Consider the following 13,700-nt stretch of genomic DNA (forward strand, 5'->3'; position numbering starts at 1 on the left):
TTGTCTAGAAAGCTTTTGATGCTGGCTTCCTTTCATATTATTGTATGAACACTAATAAGCATAGAGGGGCCAATAACCCACACCTGGACCACCACCGATTTAGAGAAAAGAGAGCAGGGAGTAAAAATATAGTCTACTCCATATCAATACACTCTTGCACGAAAATGATTGTGCAGAAATATTTCAAATACATCTTGATCAGTTCATACTGAAGGCAAATTATATTGTACCAGGAATTGCTTGTTTCTTTAAAAAATAATAGTCACTATTTGGGCATGAAAGTCATTAAAAAAAGGCGAATCTGTTTCTGTTGTCAACATTAGACTCGTGTTTTGTCGCAAAAATACTTTGGTTGGATAGTCATATTTTAACTTTCGCAATATTTGAGGGTAAAAACCTCTAACCCGGCATGCTGTAAGCCCCAGGCTCTACTTTGCCTATGTCTGCTTTACAATATACGTACACAAATGTATAAGCCTGAACTGAGTATTACAGTGAGCTTCTGGGAAGGGAGTGTAAGAAAGTAAAAATGTGTTTGAAAAGTGTGAAAGACTCACAGCCTTGGCTACTTTGAGAGAAAGAGAGAGACAGAAAGTATGTGCTTCCTTTCATTTTACACACAAAGACAGGAGAAGACAAAAGTTGGGCAAAGTTTGCTGAAAGCCTCAGGCAAATTAAATTCTAGTGTTTCATTACATAAGCTCCATTCGGTGAACTTTTCACATGAGCACATATTTGAAACTGCATACAATCCTTTGTATAGGTAGAAAAAATACAAGTAAAATACATTTTTTCTCTCTGCTGGTTTAGGTTTTCAAACAAGATGATGTCATCTCCCTGAACAAAAAAAAAAAAGGAGAAGCTAACTGTTGGTGGCAAATGAATCAGGTAAGGAAAAGCCATTTTAGCCATTAATGCTCTAATTTTTAGGTCACACACCTTAAATAGATTTAGTGAACTGAATTAGAATTGACCACAGCAAAACGGTGGATGCAGTGTTACTGACGTGGGTTTGCTTTTCCCCAAATGTATTTTCTCTCCAATCAGTAACCTCCTATAGACAGACACAACAAGCTATTTTAGAATATTTGTTATTCCATATTTTCCACTCTGAAAAATGTACAGCTTGCGAATCAACACTTCAGAAAGTGCATTTCCATTTTCATAATTTTTCCCAACTTTTTTCTTATCCTAATTAAACACTGAACATTTGGAGCCAATTACAGTTGCTGTGAAGTACTTACACAAGTATTTTCTTCTTTACTGCCTGACCGCAGTCTTAGATTATATCAGATTTTAATGAATGTTCCATGAAGGCAAGCTGACAGGAGCCCAGCCCTCCTTTACACTCTAATTGTTCCAGTGAGACTGAAACTCACAGTGATACTCCTCATGAAGGGCACGTGTTGCATTGGGATGTCGAGACATAAACCGCATGTTGGCCATTTCCTAGCCTCATTTTTTTACCAGGAATATAACGGTACACTAGGATACCATTTTTGGTTTGGTGGATTCGTTTAATCGCTTGTTACGTTACAAACACAGAATCTTTGTCAGGGCGCTTTGCCTAGAAAATTGTGGATGATGACCATATGTAAAAAAAACAACAACATATGGTATATTTCTGAGTATGTACGTGTGTGGTCATCACCGAGTTTTGAGCACGGGGCCTCGGACTGGTCGCCAGTCAATCGCAGGCTACATACAGACAGCAATTGACATTGTCTGAGTAGGAAGGGACTCCATGCTTCCTGCTTGGGAGTCAGGCGAGGAAAGCATTACACCTTGAATGAGAGACGACCACTTACAGCCTCCTGAAAAAATGAACAAATAGAGGATTGCAGACATTCAGGGCTCGAGACCTAGAGCCACTTCACTTTCTGTGTATTTCCGATCAACAATCTCCAAACAGAAAGCGTTGCTCAACTGAGGCGTGTTTCTCCCTGGCTGCACATTTTCTCATAATTGGGCTCATAAATCCCCACTTGTCACCCAAGGGTCCGCCATGCTGCTGGTATTATGGGCCGCGTGCGCTCCCCCCTGTCAGTCCCACGTCTTTCTCCCAGCCACTCCAGCTCCCTGCTGGCTCTTATCCCTGACATTTCCCGCTAGTCGTGTGAGTTATGTCTTTGTCCAGCTTGTCAACATCAAAAAGGTCCACCGCCATGACATGACATTGACCCAAATGCTTCCATAAACCAAGCACCTGCTTCAACTCATTTTGCTGATTGTAAATTATATGATTTTTTAGTATATTGACCAGAATATAATTTGTTTTTAGTGAGTGCCAGTGTTGTCTCGTGATACCATTTTGTTCACTACATGCCTTTAAGGCTTGGATATTATCAGAAAAATGATATTTTCTAGACGAGTAAGGCTCATTACAGTGGACATTTTAATGAGACCCAATTGTTTTCTGTAAACTATGCTACTACAAAATGGACCTTCTCAGACAAAATAAGTTTAATGGTGGGTCAGAAGCCGAGTTTGCAGACTGTATACTAAACTGTCAAAACAATAGAATGAATCATATTCAGAGATGGCATGTCTAATTCAATTTTGAAAGAAATCTATCTCTTTGTTTTGTTATGGTGGAGAAAAAAAAGGTAAAAACAGAAAATCTATCAGCAATGCTAGCTGATATACTTGCTCTTCTTTCAAGGAGCAATTGCTTTCTCTCCTATTTGAACTTATCATCCATGAATAGTCAAGTACTACTTTTCAGCCCACCATACAAACACTAAATCCAGCACCACTTATGCAGTTAGTTGTCTGGTACATACAGCAAGTATCATCATAAAATATTGCGGCATATCCTTCACTGTCAATGAGGGTTGCAGGTTTTTATTATTTAAGTAATCTAGGTATGTATTGGTTACATGTTATTTGTTACTTGGTCAGCACAGTCTTCCCCCCAAAAATGTTTTAATCGAAACAACAAATAAGATACTAACCAGCTTTTCCACTTCCCTCTATGTGCTCAAACCACTCAGCTCAGCGCTTATTTGGACAAAAAAAAAATAGGCTATTATCGGCGGTGTTCATGTTGGAGCAATTTTCGACACAGCATGTATTTTTTCTTATAAAACGATTGAATTGGTCGGATCGAAAAAAAAAAGAAGCTAATAATACCTGCAGTGTTCATGTTCGAGCAATTTTCTCAACACCATGCATTTTTTGAAAGGGAAAAAAACAACAACAAAAACAACAACAACAACAAATCCTAAAACGTGGGCCGCCACAATAGTGAAGCGAAATGGAAGTGTTTGCAGTGTCTTAAGAAGGCGAGCTTCCCCTGTTTTGTTTTGTTTCCTCACTTCTTTGGTTTATTTTACAAAGAAAAAAACTACGAGTTGCGGCTCAGTGAATTCCAATCTAGCCAATTCAGTAAAGTACCTCCTGAGGTGATAGTACCACTTTATTCTATAACATGCCTCGCTTACTGGAGCCCAACATGAGTATTGACTTGACCACAGCTCTTCACATTAACATAAACACACTTTCCTAACAGAGATTCACTGTTGCCACCAGAGGGAAGTATGTCCTCCTGAATCTATATAAAACTAAATAACCCACCGCTCTAATTAAACGATTAATCGAGTCAACACATTTGTATTCAAAGCTTTTTCCCCCTTAATCGAATGACTCAATTTAATCGATGCATCACTACTGTCAATTATAAATAATTCTGTATTTCTGCATTGATGAATAGAGATTTTAAGACATTTTATAAGTTAATAAAAAAAAGGATTGATGTAATAATATGCCACTATGTAACTTTTGAATCAATATAAAAATTACCAAGATGTAAGGCTAATGAATAGCAAAAGTAAGCCATTGTGAATCTGGCACGATTAAGCAGGAGCACAAGTTTAGGAATGGGGACAAGAGGATGGAGAAGGTAAAAAATAATAATAAAAAAAAAAACGTCTTTTGACAGCCAGCTCATTATCTATGTCGTTATCCTCCACTGGCCAGCTCCTTCTCTCTCTCTGTCTCTCTCTCTCTCTCCCTCTTTCATTCTCTCTCTATCTGTCAGCGCAAGGATAAAATTCCTCTACCTCCCGAAGGCTTAGTAGAGATTATTCCGGTGTCCCGGGGGAGGGTGGATAGGATGCTGAGATGCCACATTACAGATGTAGCAAATGTTAAAGTGAGTTTAATGGGCCTGAGGTTGCACACAAAAAAAGAGGGAGAATGTAACAGAGGGTACAAAGAGCCACAGCATTTATTTTCATTTCCCCATTCATCCTTCTCTCTATTTAGGCATTGTCTATTATGCATTGTTTTTTCCTCTTACCATTTGTTTTTCTTATGTATCATCATTAATGATGATGTAATATGTTACATCATTTTTTTGGTTACATACAATGAATGGATGTATACATTTGAGAGCATTCTTCCTCTCTCTCTCTCTTGCTCTCTCCTTTCTTTTAATGAACTCAGCCCTTAAGTCACAAGAATCAAGCTCATGAATAAAGACATCCCTACGGTTGACTGACAGGACAAGCATGGCTGCATGTTCCAAGCTTTAAAGCAAAAGGGAACCAGTTAGATATCTTTCATTTTCTTCTTCCATTAAGCCCGAGCCACTTACGCATGCCCACTGAGACTCTCGGCATCTTTAATTGGCTTGTTCCATCATCTTCTAAATATTATTATGTTGTATTTTTTCCCTCTAACCCATTAAAGTTGTGTGTTGAAACAAGCCCCTGAGACGGGACCCTTGAATAGCAATGTACCTTATAAAAAACAGAACGCCAAGAAAGAAATACTAAAGAGCACCTGGGAGCCGAAGCAAGTCGGCTGTAAAAGCACAATCAGGATGTTTATACTATTTCAACCATTTTATGTTTTAATGTGGTACAGCACATTTCTCACACCCTCCCTCTTTATCTTTTGTATCATTTTCTTTCTTGAATCCTTAAAGACATCATTGAAAAAGCTATTAAATGATAATGAATCTAGATTGGATCCATGGTTAGAAAAAAAAATGCCACATTAACTCATTACTTCCCAGTACAAACTTTTTCAACTGGGAGAGTTTGGCATCCCAATAAGTTGAATAATTATGAAAAACATACTTGTAGTTTGATTTTGTAGGGTTGTACTGTCAACACTTTTTGGTGAACCTAACTATTGAAAGCGGAGTGGTTTTTTGGTCACATGATGAATAGAAAAATGACAAATAAGAATAACATAATCAATGGTGAGCAACAATTAGCCAAAAGGGCCCCCACAAGCATCATACTTTAGTCAACCAATGACTGCTCTTTGCTCAAGAAGATGTAACTTGCCATTACGACATGATGTAGCATATAAATAAGATATTTGGTTAAACAAAAAATGATGGTCTTTCTTGTTTGGCTAATTTAAAGCCATAGTTATCATGAGTTGATACTGATTATACTTTGATTCTAAATTATCTTCCTCACAATAACTTTTTGGTTGCCCTCGGCAACTTCCTTCTAAACCAGCATCCCATAACCCTATGAAAACCTAACTGTTTGTTCCGGAAAGTGACTAACCTCACAGCAGGTTTCTTGGAAGATGAATACTATAAATGGATTCAGGAAATAGATGGAAGCAGAATTTAAGGATGGATTGTTATAAGGAAGAGATGCACTAAGAGTGATCTCCGATTCTTGGTATTGTGGCTTTTAGGTGGTCTCAAACTCTGCCACGCTGAGTAACTTTAAAAACACTATTGCATCCTTTTTTCGTATCCGTCCCCCCGGTGGTTTGATTCAAAGCAGCTGTTAAAAGCCATTTAGACAATCTGGCAATCAGCTGAGCTCACAGTCTTGTTTCATGGTTGATCCTTGCCTACAAATTACCTGCCCTGCTGGATGAAGATTGACGTGTTGCTAAGATACCCTGACAGAGTTGTTAAAGCAAGGGAGGAGGGCCACAGAGCACCCAGCAGTTAGGTTTCTCTTCCGTAGACCTGACGTGAGGTGAAAGATTGTATCTGAGTAGAAGTGTCACACTCTCAATCATCTCTCGATCAATGATAATAAATCCTGAGGCCTTAATAGAGCCTTTTCTTAATAAGCAGATGGGGAAACTATGAGACATGACTAGTGTTCTTCTTCTTATAATAGTTATTGTGTCATATGTCTTTGAGATATAGTCAATGTTGATCTTTAAGGGATTCAAATTCAACTTTTTGTTTAAAAAAAAGGGCCAGATGAGATACTTGACTTGAATGAACTGCTGTTCTTTCACCAATGGTAAATACACAATCCTTAAAGAATGGTGTATTCATGGACCAAAGCATGAACAAATCTGGAGGTAAAGATTATTTTAGTTTAAAATGTGTCCTTTTAAAAATTCTATAATACTATGCTAGTTCCATTTTGAATCTACTCCTTCTGTTATTTCATCATTTCATTGTTAACTGAAGCAATTCTACATAGTCTAGCAAGAAGTACCAATAGTTAAATTATAAACATGTGACTGAAAACAAAACATCCATCCATGCATGGTTAAAAAAAAAAAGAGAAGACATGATGAAAACTATCATGCATAATTATAATTCATTGGACGTTGCCACTAGTCTGTTTGTATGTGGGCGCATGACACATGGAACACTTCCTGGAAAAGTTCTGTACACTCTTGACAAACCGGAGGCAGTGAGGGGTGGCTGGCGCAGAGTCGCGGCATCGTCGTCCCAAGTTGTGGCACCAGGCCACATGTTGCATCTCTCCCAACACCTTGTCAGAGAAATGACTTAAAGTGAGAAATGCTATCTGCTAACTCTCTTGGAATAACTCAAGTCATCCCTGTTGTCTCGCCATACTCCTCTGGCACATCTCCCTTTCAAAACCCCATGAATTATAATTTACCATGAAATCAAGCCTATCGCAGATGTCGATTCGGTATGACTAGTCTTGATACTCTATATTGACACCAGGTTTTTTAGCTCATCAGATGGTGTCGAAGAGGAGGAAATAATCCCCAGGAGGCTGTGAATTACCCCCACTTATTCATAATCAGCCATGACGCGAAGATATTAGGACTGTGACAAAACCACTTATGTCAAAACCTGCGTCCAACCCCAATTATACAAGCCACATGAATGTCTATGTACTTCAATCAAAAAGCCCTGCAGGAAAAAAATGCAGCACTTGTTTGGTGCTGAGAAGGCTATGGCTTTTCATTCCTGTAATTCAATATTGACCATTTTGGCCTTCATTTCTTATGTAGTCATTTCACATTCATTTAAAAAGAAAAAAATACCCAACAGTTTCTTGAAATGAATTGTGACCCCGGGCCACCAATTGACCAAATAGATGATCTTCAGTCCTACAGCCACTTGCATAACATTTCTGCCCTTACCCCAGTAATCATCTGGAATAGGTAATATTAAAATGTTTTGACTAGATTACTATCATCACTGGGCTTTTCCACACCTGGTCTGTACGCCCAATGATAATGTGCACACTTACAAAGCATTTTCTTGAGCGACTGTAATGTATTTATCAGACTAAAATGTCAGCTCCTCAATTAACACACTGTACAACAAGCTGAGATCACTCCTACCCAGCATCAGAGCCACTTTATATAAGAGCCGCTTAAGCTGCCAAATGTCAAATAACTTCCTCTAATAAACATGCAAATCAATGCGCCTAGGTGCTCAAAAACCCTTAATCTGGCCGATAAAAGGCTTGAGACTGCGTGCTATTTATTGTTCAGTATTTACGCCATCTAATCAAAATCACATAATACAGTTTTGTTAAGATTTAAGTATGGAAAGTGAAATCTTTGTTATTGTTTAAAGGTGGAATACCAAATAACACAAAAAAAACATGAAGAAAACTGCTTTGGTTCCTCATTTTGCATAGCGTCAATGACTTTTTTAGTCTAATATTTTTTTTATCTTAACTCCAAAAATCCACTACAACATTTAAAATGTCTGTAATGTCCTGAAGGCCCCTTAAGAGATAACTTTAGAATTCATTTTAAGGAGTCCTTTATTAATTTATTAAAGGAAAGAAAGCACAATTTGTCAATGTCATGGGCCAATTTACTAGTGATTCTCAATGTCATACATTGAACACCCACACAGCTAATTAGTAGTTTATCATTTAGAAACCTGCTGCTGCAGGTTATATCACATACACTTGTTTATCAGGGAGGAAAATTGCTATTGCAAAACTCCACTCACAAACACGGACAGTAGCCCACGTGAGGCACATAAGGGGCACCATTTGCTTTATTAAGTTGAAGCAGCAGCTATTGACTAGATATTGTAGGTGTATAAATAAATATCTCCAGTTAGCTCCCATTGTACCCTCCTCCTCCTCCACTCATGTGTAACATTGGTGTACTCTAATTCTTAACCAGAAGTGGGTGTAGACGACTACCTCCAACAGCTCGTGACCTGCAGAGATGCTGCTGAGTTTGTTTGTTTTATGAGCGTGACAAGGAGACACTTTTAATTAAGGAGATGAGATGTGACTCCATATTTCGGTTCAGCAATTTATGAAGGTCCACTCTCAAAAGGAATGAAAAACATTTTAAGGTTGGGAAAATGCTTGAGAAAGTTACATCTTAGCTCATTGAAAATCTGTGGAAATAACTTTTTTTTTAGGAAGACTTTTGTGCGTGTGCTTTTTTAATGTTCTTAGTTCTATTGGAAAATTATTTTAGATTGGGTTGTTGTATCTATTTTGCATATTTTTGGATGTGTGAAAAAGGCCTTTGCCTGGAATTATATGATAAAGCATAATAGGATTTAATACTTCTTTGTGAGCTGACAGTATTCTAAAAGTTCACTGCCTGTCATCGATCATCATTCTTTTATTCAACCTTTGAAATTATTTATTGTAAACTCAAGCGCTTTGAGTGTTTTTCAAAAAGCCATTTGTTTTCATTTACCATGAAATCTAAAAAGAGTGTGAAATCTTCAAATGTCCTTGCTTTTAATTAAAAAAGACCAACAGTTCAAAGCTTCATTTCAAACCCATTAGAAAGAAAAAACATAAATAAGCACTTAATATATGTTAACTGAAAATGAAACAGGATAAAAAGAAAGAGATCCACAACTCCACTGATACATTTGAAAACCATCAAATTGACAAAAGTATTTTAAGTAAAATAAATCATTTAGACTAAATTCTCAAGCTCAAGGTCTCATAAATAAAGTGAAGTAAATCTGAATTTTATACCAAAGCATATCTCATCCACCCAAAATTCTGCTATCATTTCATTCCACATTTTCTCAACTGGGCTGTTGTTCATCAGGGTTATTGGCAGCAAAACCTGTTTACCCCATGTATCGTCAACAAAAGAACAAAACCACAATGAATCTCTCTCTGTACCACTTTAAAGAAGGCCACCTTAACCACTTCAACCAACATGTGTTCGACCCCCCCCCCCCCCAAAAAAAAAAAATCCCATAGACTTACTCACCAAAGATTTAGTTCAGCTGTCAGCTCCCACTTAATGGGACATTATTCAACAAGCAAGACGGGGGTCAAAGGCATCTAACGTCACAAGGTCTCTAAAGCCTGTGCGTGGGGTTATAAAATAAAAGAAGAAAATGTGAAGTAGAAGATGCTGCTTCTACTTTTGCTTCTCTGCGTGTGTTGTGATATTAATAAGGACAGGGCTGACCCATTTCACCTGCTGAGCAAGCTTCTGCAACTACGAGGCCAAGTCGCCTCCTCACCTTTAGAGTTGTTGAGCCAGTATTTTACTACCTTTTTACCACCTTCGATTCAGCAGGTATATTTCATTCACAGTATGCAACAAAGCATGTGGGCATGTGGGCATTTGTTCACCCTATAAAATACAACTGTTAAAAATAATACAAAATGCTAGTGCAGCCACTTTGAACAATGCATGCCTTGAATGTGCAATGGGATGCATTTTATCTTAGTGGCCTTTGGTCTGTCATCTTCTGACAGTGTTGGAATTGGGGCTTCGTGTCCTTTTTTTTTCTCTTTTTGTCCCTTTTTTTTTATTTTTAGCTGCTTTCATGAAATCATTCTACAGTCCTCCAAAACAGTATGTGGCCAATGGTGGAAAAGGTCATACGTGAACTATTGTGCATGTACTTAGCTGTAAAATCACTCCAGGACTGTAGATTATTGGACTTAAAAACGGTGTGACTATATTTTACACAGAGAGAATTCCATGTTATTAACATATCTATCCTCAATAGCACCTTAAGAGCTGGAGCCGTTTCTATTTGATTTCAGACAAGTGGACAAAAGGCTATTCACACAATTATTCACACCCGTGGAAAAATGTAGGCGGTAGCTTTTGTACCTGAAGAAAACCCTAACAGGCATAGGAAGGAGATGTGGATTTTGAGAATTCAGAGAAAACCTAAATTGAACCAATGAAAATGGATTGGACGCCTATTGCCGTCAATGGCAGAATATGAGTTAACCTCACACAATGACTTGTCTAAGCTTTTCTGTGGAATTTTGTCTATTCAATACTGACAGATTCCTCAATGGACAGCACAAAAAACTGACCAGAGGTGCTACTACAACATGAAGGGCATGTGTTTATTTATCAACATTGTTTTTTTCATTTATTGTTGTTTGAATAGGAAACTACGTTCATGGGATAATAGCCGACATAAAAAAAAAAAAAATATATTAATCAGCATTACATAGGAAACAGACCGAATTATTGCTTCCTTAAATAATTGTTTTACCGGACAATCAGCACCGTGGACAGATGTCAGAACCATGGGCAGAGATCGTAAGGACCACGGTCAGAGATCGTAAGGACCATGGTCAGAGATCGTAAGGACCATGGGCAGAGGTAGTCAGAACCATGGGCAGAGGTAGTCAGGACCATGGACAGAGGTCGCATCTGTGACTTGAATTGCTGGGATCGGACGCATTTAGCCTACTGTTTTATTGTTTGCAGAGAACGTACATTGTACAATAACACCCCTAGCAACTTTTCTAGCGAATTCTCTTGAGTTTGTGTAGCAGCATCAGGGATTCAGAGGTCATTTGTCCAGTTTGAACAGATATGACCCCTGTCCATGGGGCAGATACATAGTTGTTCAAATTGTACTTCAATAAAAATCAGTACTCTATATATTGAAAGTGAGTCAGAGGATGAAGTCCCAAATAATATAAAACTGATAATTTATCATTAAATCATACAATCATTCAACTTTTGGCTATCCTGGGGCCAAGAACGCTAGCAAAGGTCTTGTAATTTCTGTTTCAATGTCATTGTTTACTACTTTTCATCATTGGTTACTTAGTCAAATCAGTCTTGTGAGTAAAATGTTTTCATCAAAACAATAGAATAGGCTACATTAGAGCCGCTCAGCTTTCTTCTATGTGCCTAATCCACTCAGCTCTCCATTTGGTCGGACAGAAAAAAAAAATAGAGCCTTACATCAGCAGTGTTCGTGTTGGAATAATTTGCTACGAGGATGAACCATTTTTGGGAAAAAAAAAAACGAATGGATTTCTTGGAAAAAATAAAAAAGGAAAATGCTGGCCGCCTCAGCAAAGAAACTAAATGGATGAAAAAGTCTACTATTTCTTACATCACTTCCTGTAAATGACTTTAGCTTCGTAGCCAACGGCAAAAGGGGATTAAAACTGTATTTTGCGCTTTTTTGGTTGATTTTACAAAGGGAAAGAACACAATTTTTGGCTCAGTAAAGTACAATCTATCCGAGAAAGTTCCCCCCTGAGGTAAAAGTTAAGTCTGTGTAACATTGATACAAATGTAAGGAGAACAAGAGCAACATGAGTCAACAACCCTTGTGTGTAATGGTGTTAAATAAAAATAAAATAGTGTTCCGTTTTTGCAGTTTTCCTGCGTCTGCAGTTCTGAATCGATGGGTGCAAATTAGAAGAAAGTGAGATAAATACTGACTGAAAAGAACTATAACAGACAGGCGACATTTTCAAATACATTGGAGCAGTAGAGCAGGGGAAGAGCAGGAATGAAAGCTGGGTTTTGGCAGCGGCCTTTTGGCTCAAGGCAGTCGGACAAATAAGCAGGGTAACTATCAGCCATGCAATTATTCAGTTGCACACACAAGGATTCATTTGGTAAACTGTGGAGAACAGCTATGAATGCGCAGTGATGTAGCCTGGAAGCATCTTCCACTACATTGGCTGGACTTCATGTAGAATGATGGAGCCACTGTATAGTAGAACAGTCTGTCATTATGCCATGTGAGTTGCATTCCTCACCAAGAACAGCTTATTATTCTAATATAATACAGATTTATGTAGCAGCACGTCCCAATTACACATACTTTCTCCCACCGTTTGTGTGTTGGGTGATTATATTATGAACTGTGGAATAAGCACTTCCTATGTAAAACTCATCAATTTATTTAAAGAGAGAAATTCTATTCTTTTTATATGCGCTCCAAATAAATGGATGGATAGAAATATAGTTTTCGAGAAAGAGGTGAGGTGTCACATAGATGTAATTGGAATGTAAAAAAAAAAAAAAGAAAAATAGAAAAGTCACAGTGAGCAAGAGTGAAGGTTGATGGAAGGAGGCGTGAGTTGAAAGTTGCAAAATATCTTTCAGCTCAGCTCGTTCACATCTGGGTCAGTTGCCACCCAGACTGAACGTTCCGCTCTGCTTCACTGAGTACCCAAGGTGCAGGCAGAACTAGGCGACAGGCTTTTGGGGGAAAAGTTAAGACTGAATACACTTTATCCTTAAAGTTGCAATGTGGTGAATAATTGGAAGTGTCCCAAAGGCAATACGATACTGCAGGCATACAAAGAATCCAAGTCTTCTTTTAATTAGTATAGAATATACTTGAATTGTTACGATTTTGGGGAGGTTTAGAATTTGTTCGGCGGTAAGGATTACTGTATAATAATTACTTGTTGAATATTATACCACAATTATAATTCCCAAGCTCATTTTGTTAAGCATTAAACTGACTGACCCCAAATTTTAAATACTTTATCCTAAAAAAAAAAAAAAACAACCAGTATTCAGCACAGTAGATCACATTTTTATTTTAAATAAAATGTCAAGCTATATAAATATCTGCTAACATCTTATAACGAAAGTTTTCACTTTTAAGCTCCTTAAATTATTGTTACAAAATACAATTCAAAAGATATATTTAATTCATTAATAAAATTAAATAATTTGCTGATGACCAATTCAGTTCTTAATATTTTTTTTTAAAGTATATTAAACCATTTTGTTGATCGCTATCATCTTTTCGTGCAGCACTCAGTGATACTGAAAAATGTAGGCTCCGTCTCTGAGTGGTAATAAACAATAATTTCCGTAACCGTTGATGAAGCAGCAGAAAGCAACATAATGAGAACAGAAGCGTTTAGCAGTTTTATTGATGTTGCTTTGAGCTTGTTTCCCAATGTGTTTCCTAACACGTTGCATATTAGATGTGTTGAATTCAAGATTCTCCTTTAGGTCCCCACATATTTCCCACCACACCTTGTTGTTCTTGCTATGTAACACCAACATTCATGATAACGCATTGTGCATCTACTGTTAGATTATGTGCCATGCAACACCTGAAACTTGACTGAGGAGACACAGTACTGACAGTTAGCTTCAGACAAAGTAAAGGTGGTAAATTCATTAAGAGTCACAGAAGCCTATGTCCTCAATCCAATATTCTATTACTAAGTAACTTAAAAAAGAAACTTTTGTATTTTTCATCTCAACTCTCAGCTTTTGTGCACTTTTTGCATGCATCTCAA

The 13,700-nt window shown here is 37.6% G+C and overlaps 1 long non-coding RNA gene across 1 annotated transcript in view; it reads left to right on the forward strand.

Moving 5' to 3' along the window:
* Window positions 1–785: 785 nt before the first annotated feature.
* The window catches only part of LOC144212971 (uncharacterized), a 42,955-nt gene continuing 30,040 nt past the window's right edge, over window positions 786–13,700 (forward strand). Inside the window, exon 1 of the long non-coding RNA XR_013329850.1 lies at window positions 786–888. This is a non-coding gene — a long non-coding RNA (uncharacterized LOC144212971). The remainder of the gene's footprint in view (window positions 889–13,700) is intronic.

The sequence above is a fragment of the Stigmatopora nigra genome, chromosome 19 (genome assembly GCF_051989575.1).
Source record: "Stigmatopora nigra isolate UIUO_SnigA chromosome 19, RoL_Snig_1.1, whole genome shotgun sequence".
Classification (NCBI taxonomy): domain Eukaryota; kingdom Metazoa; phylum Chordata; class Actinopteri; order Syngnathiformes; family Syngnathidae; genus Stigmatopora; species Stigmatopora nigra.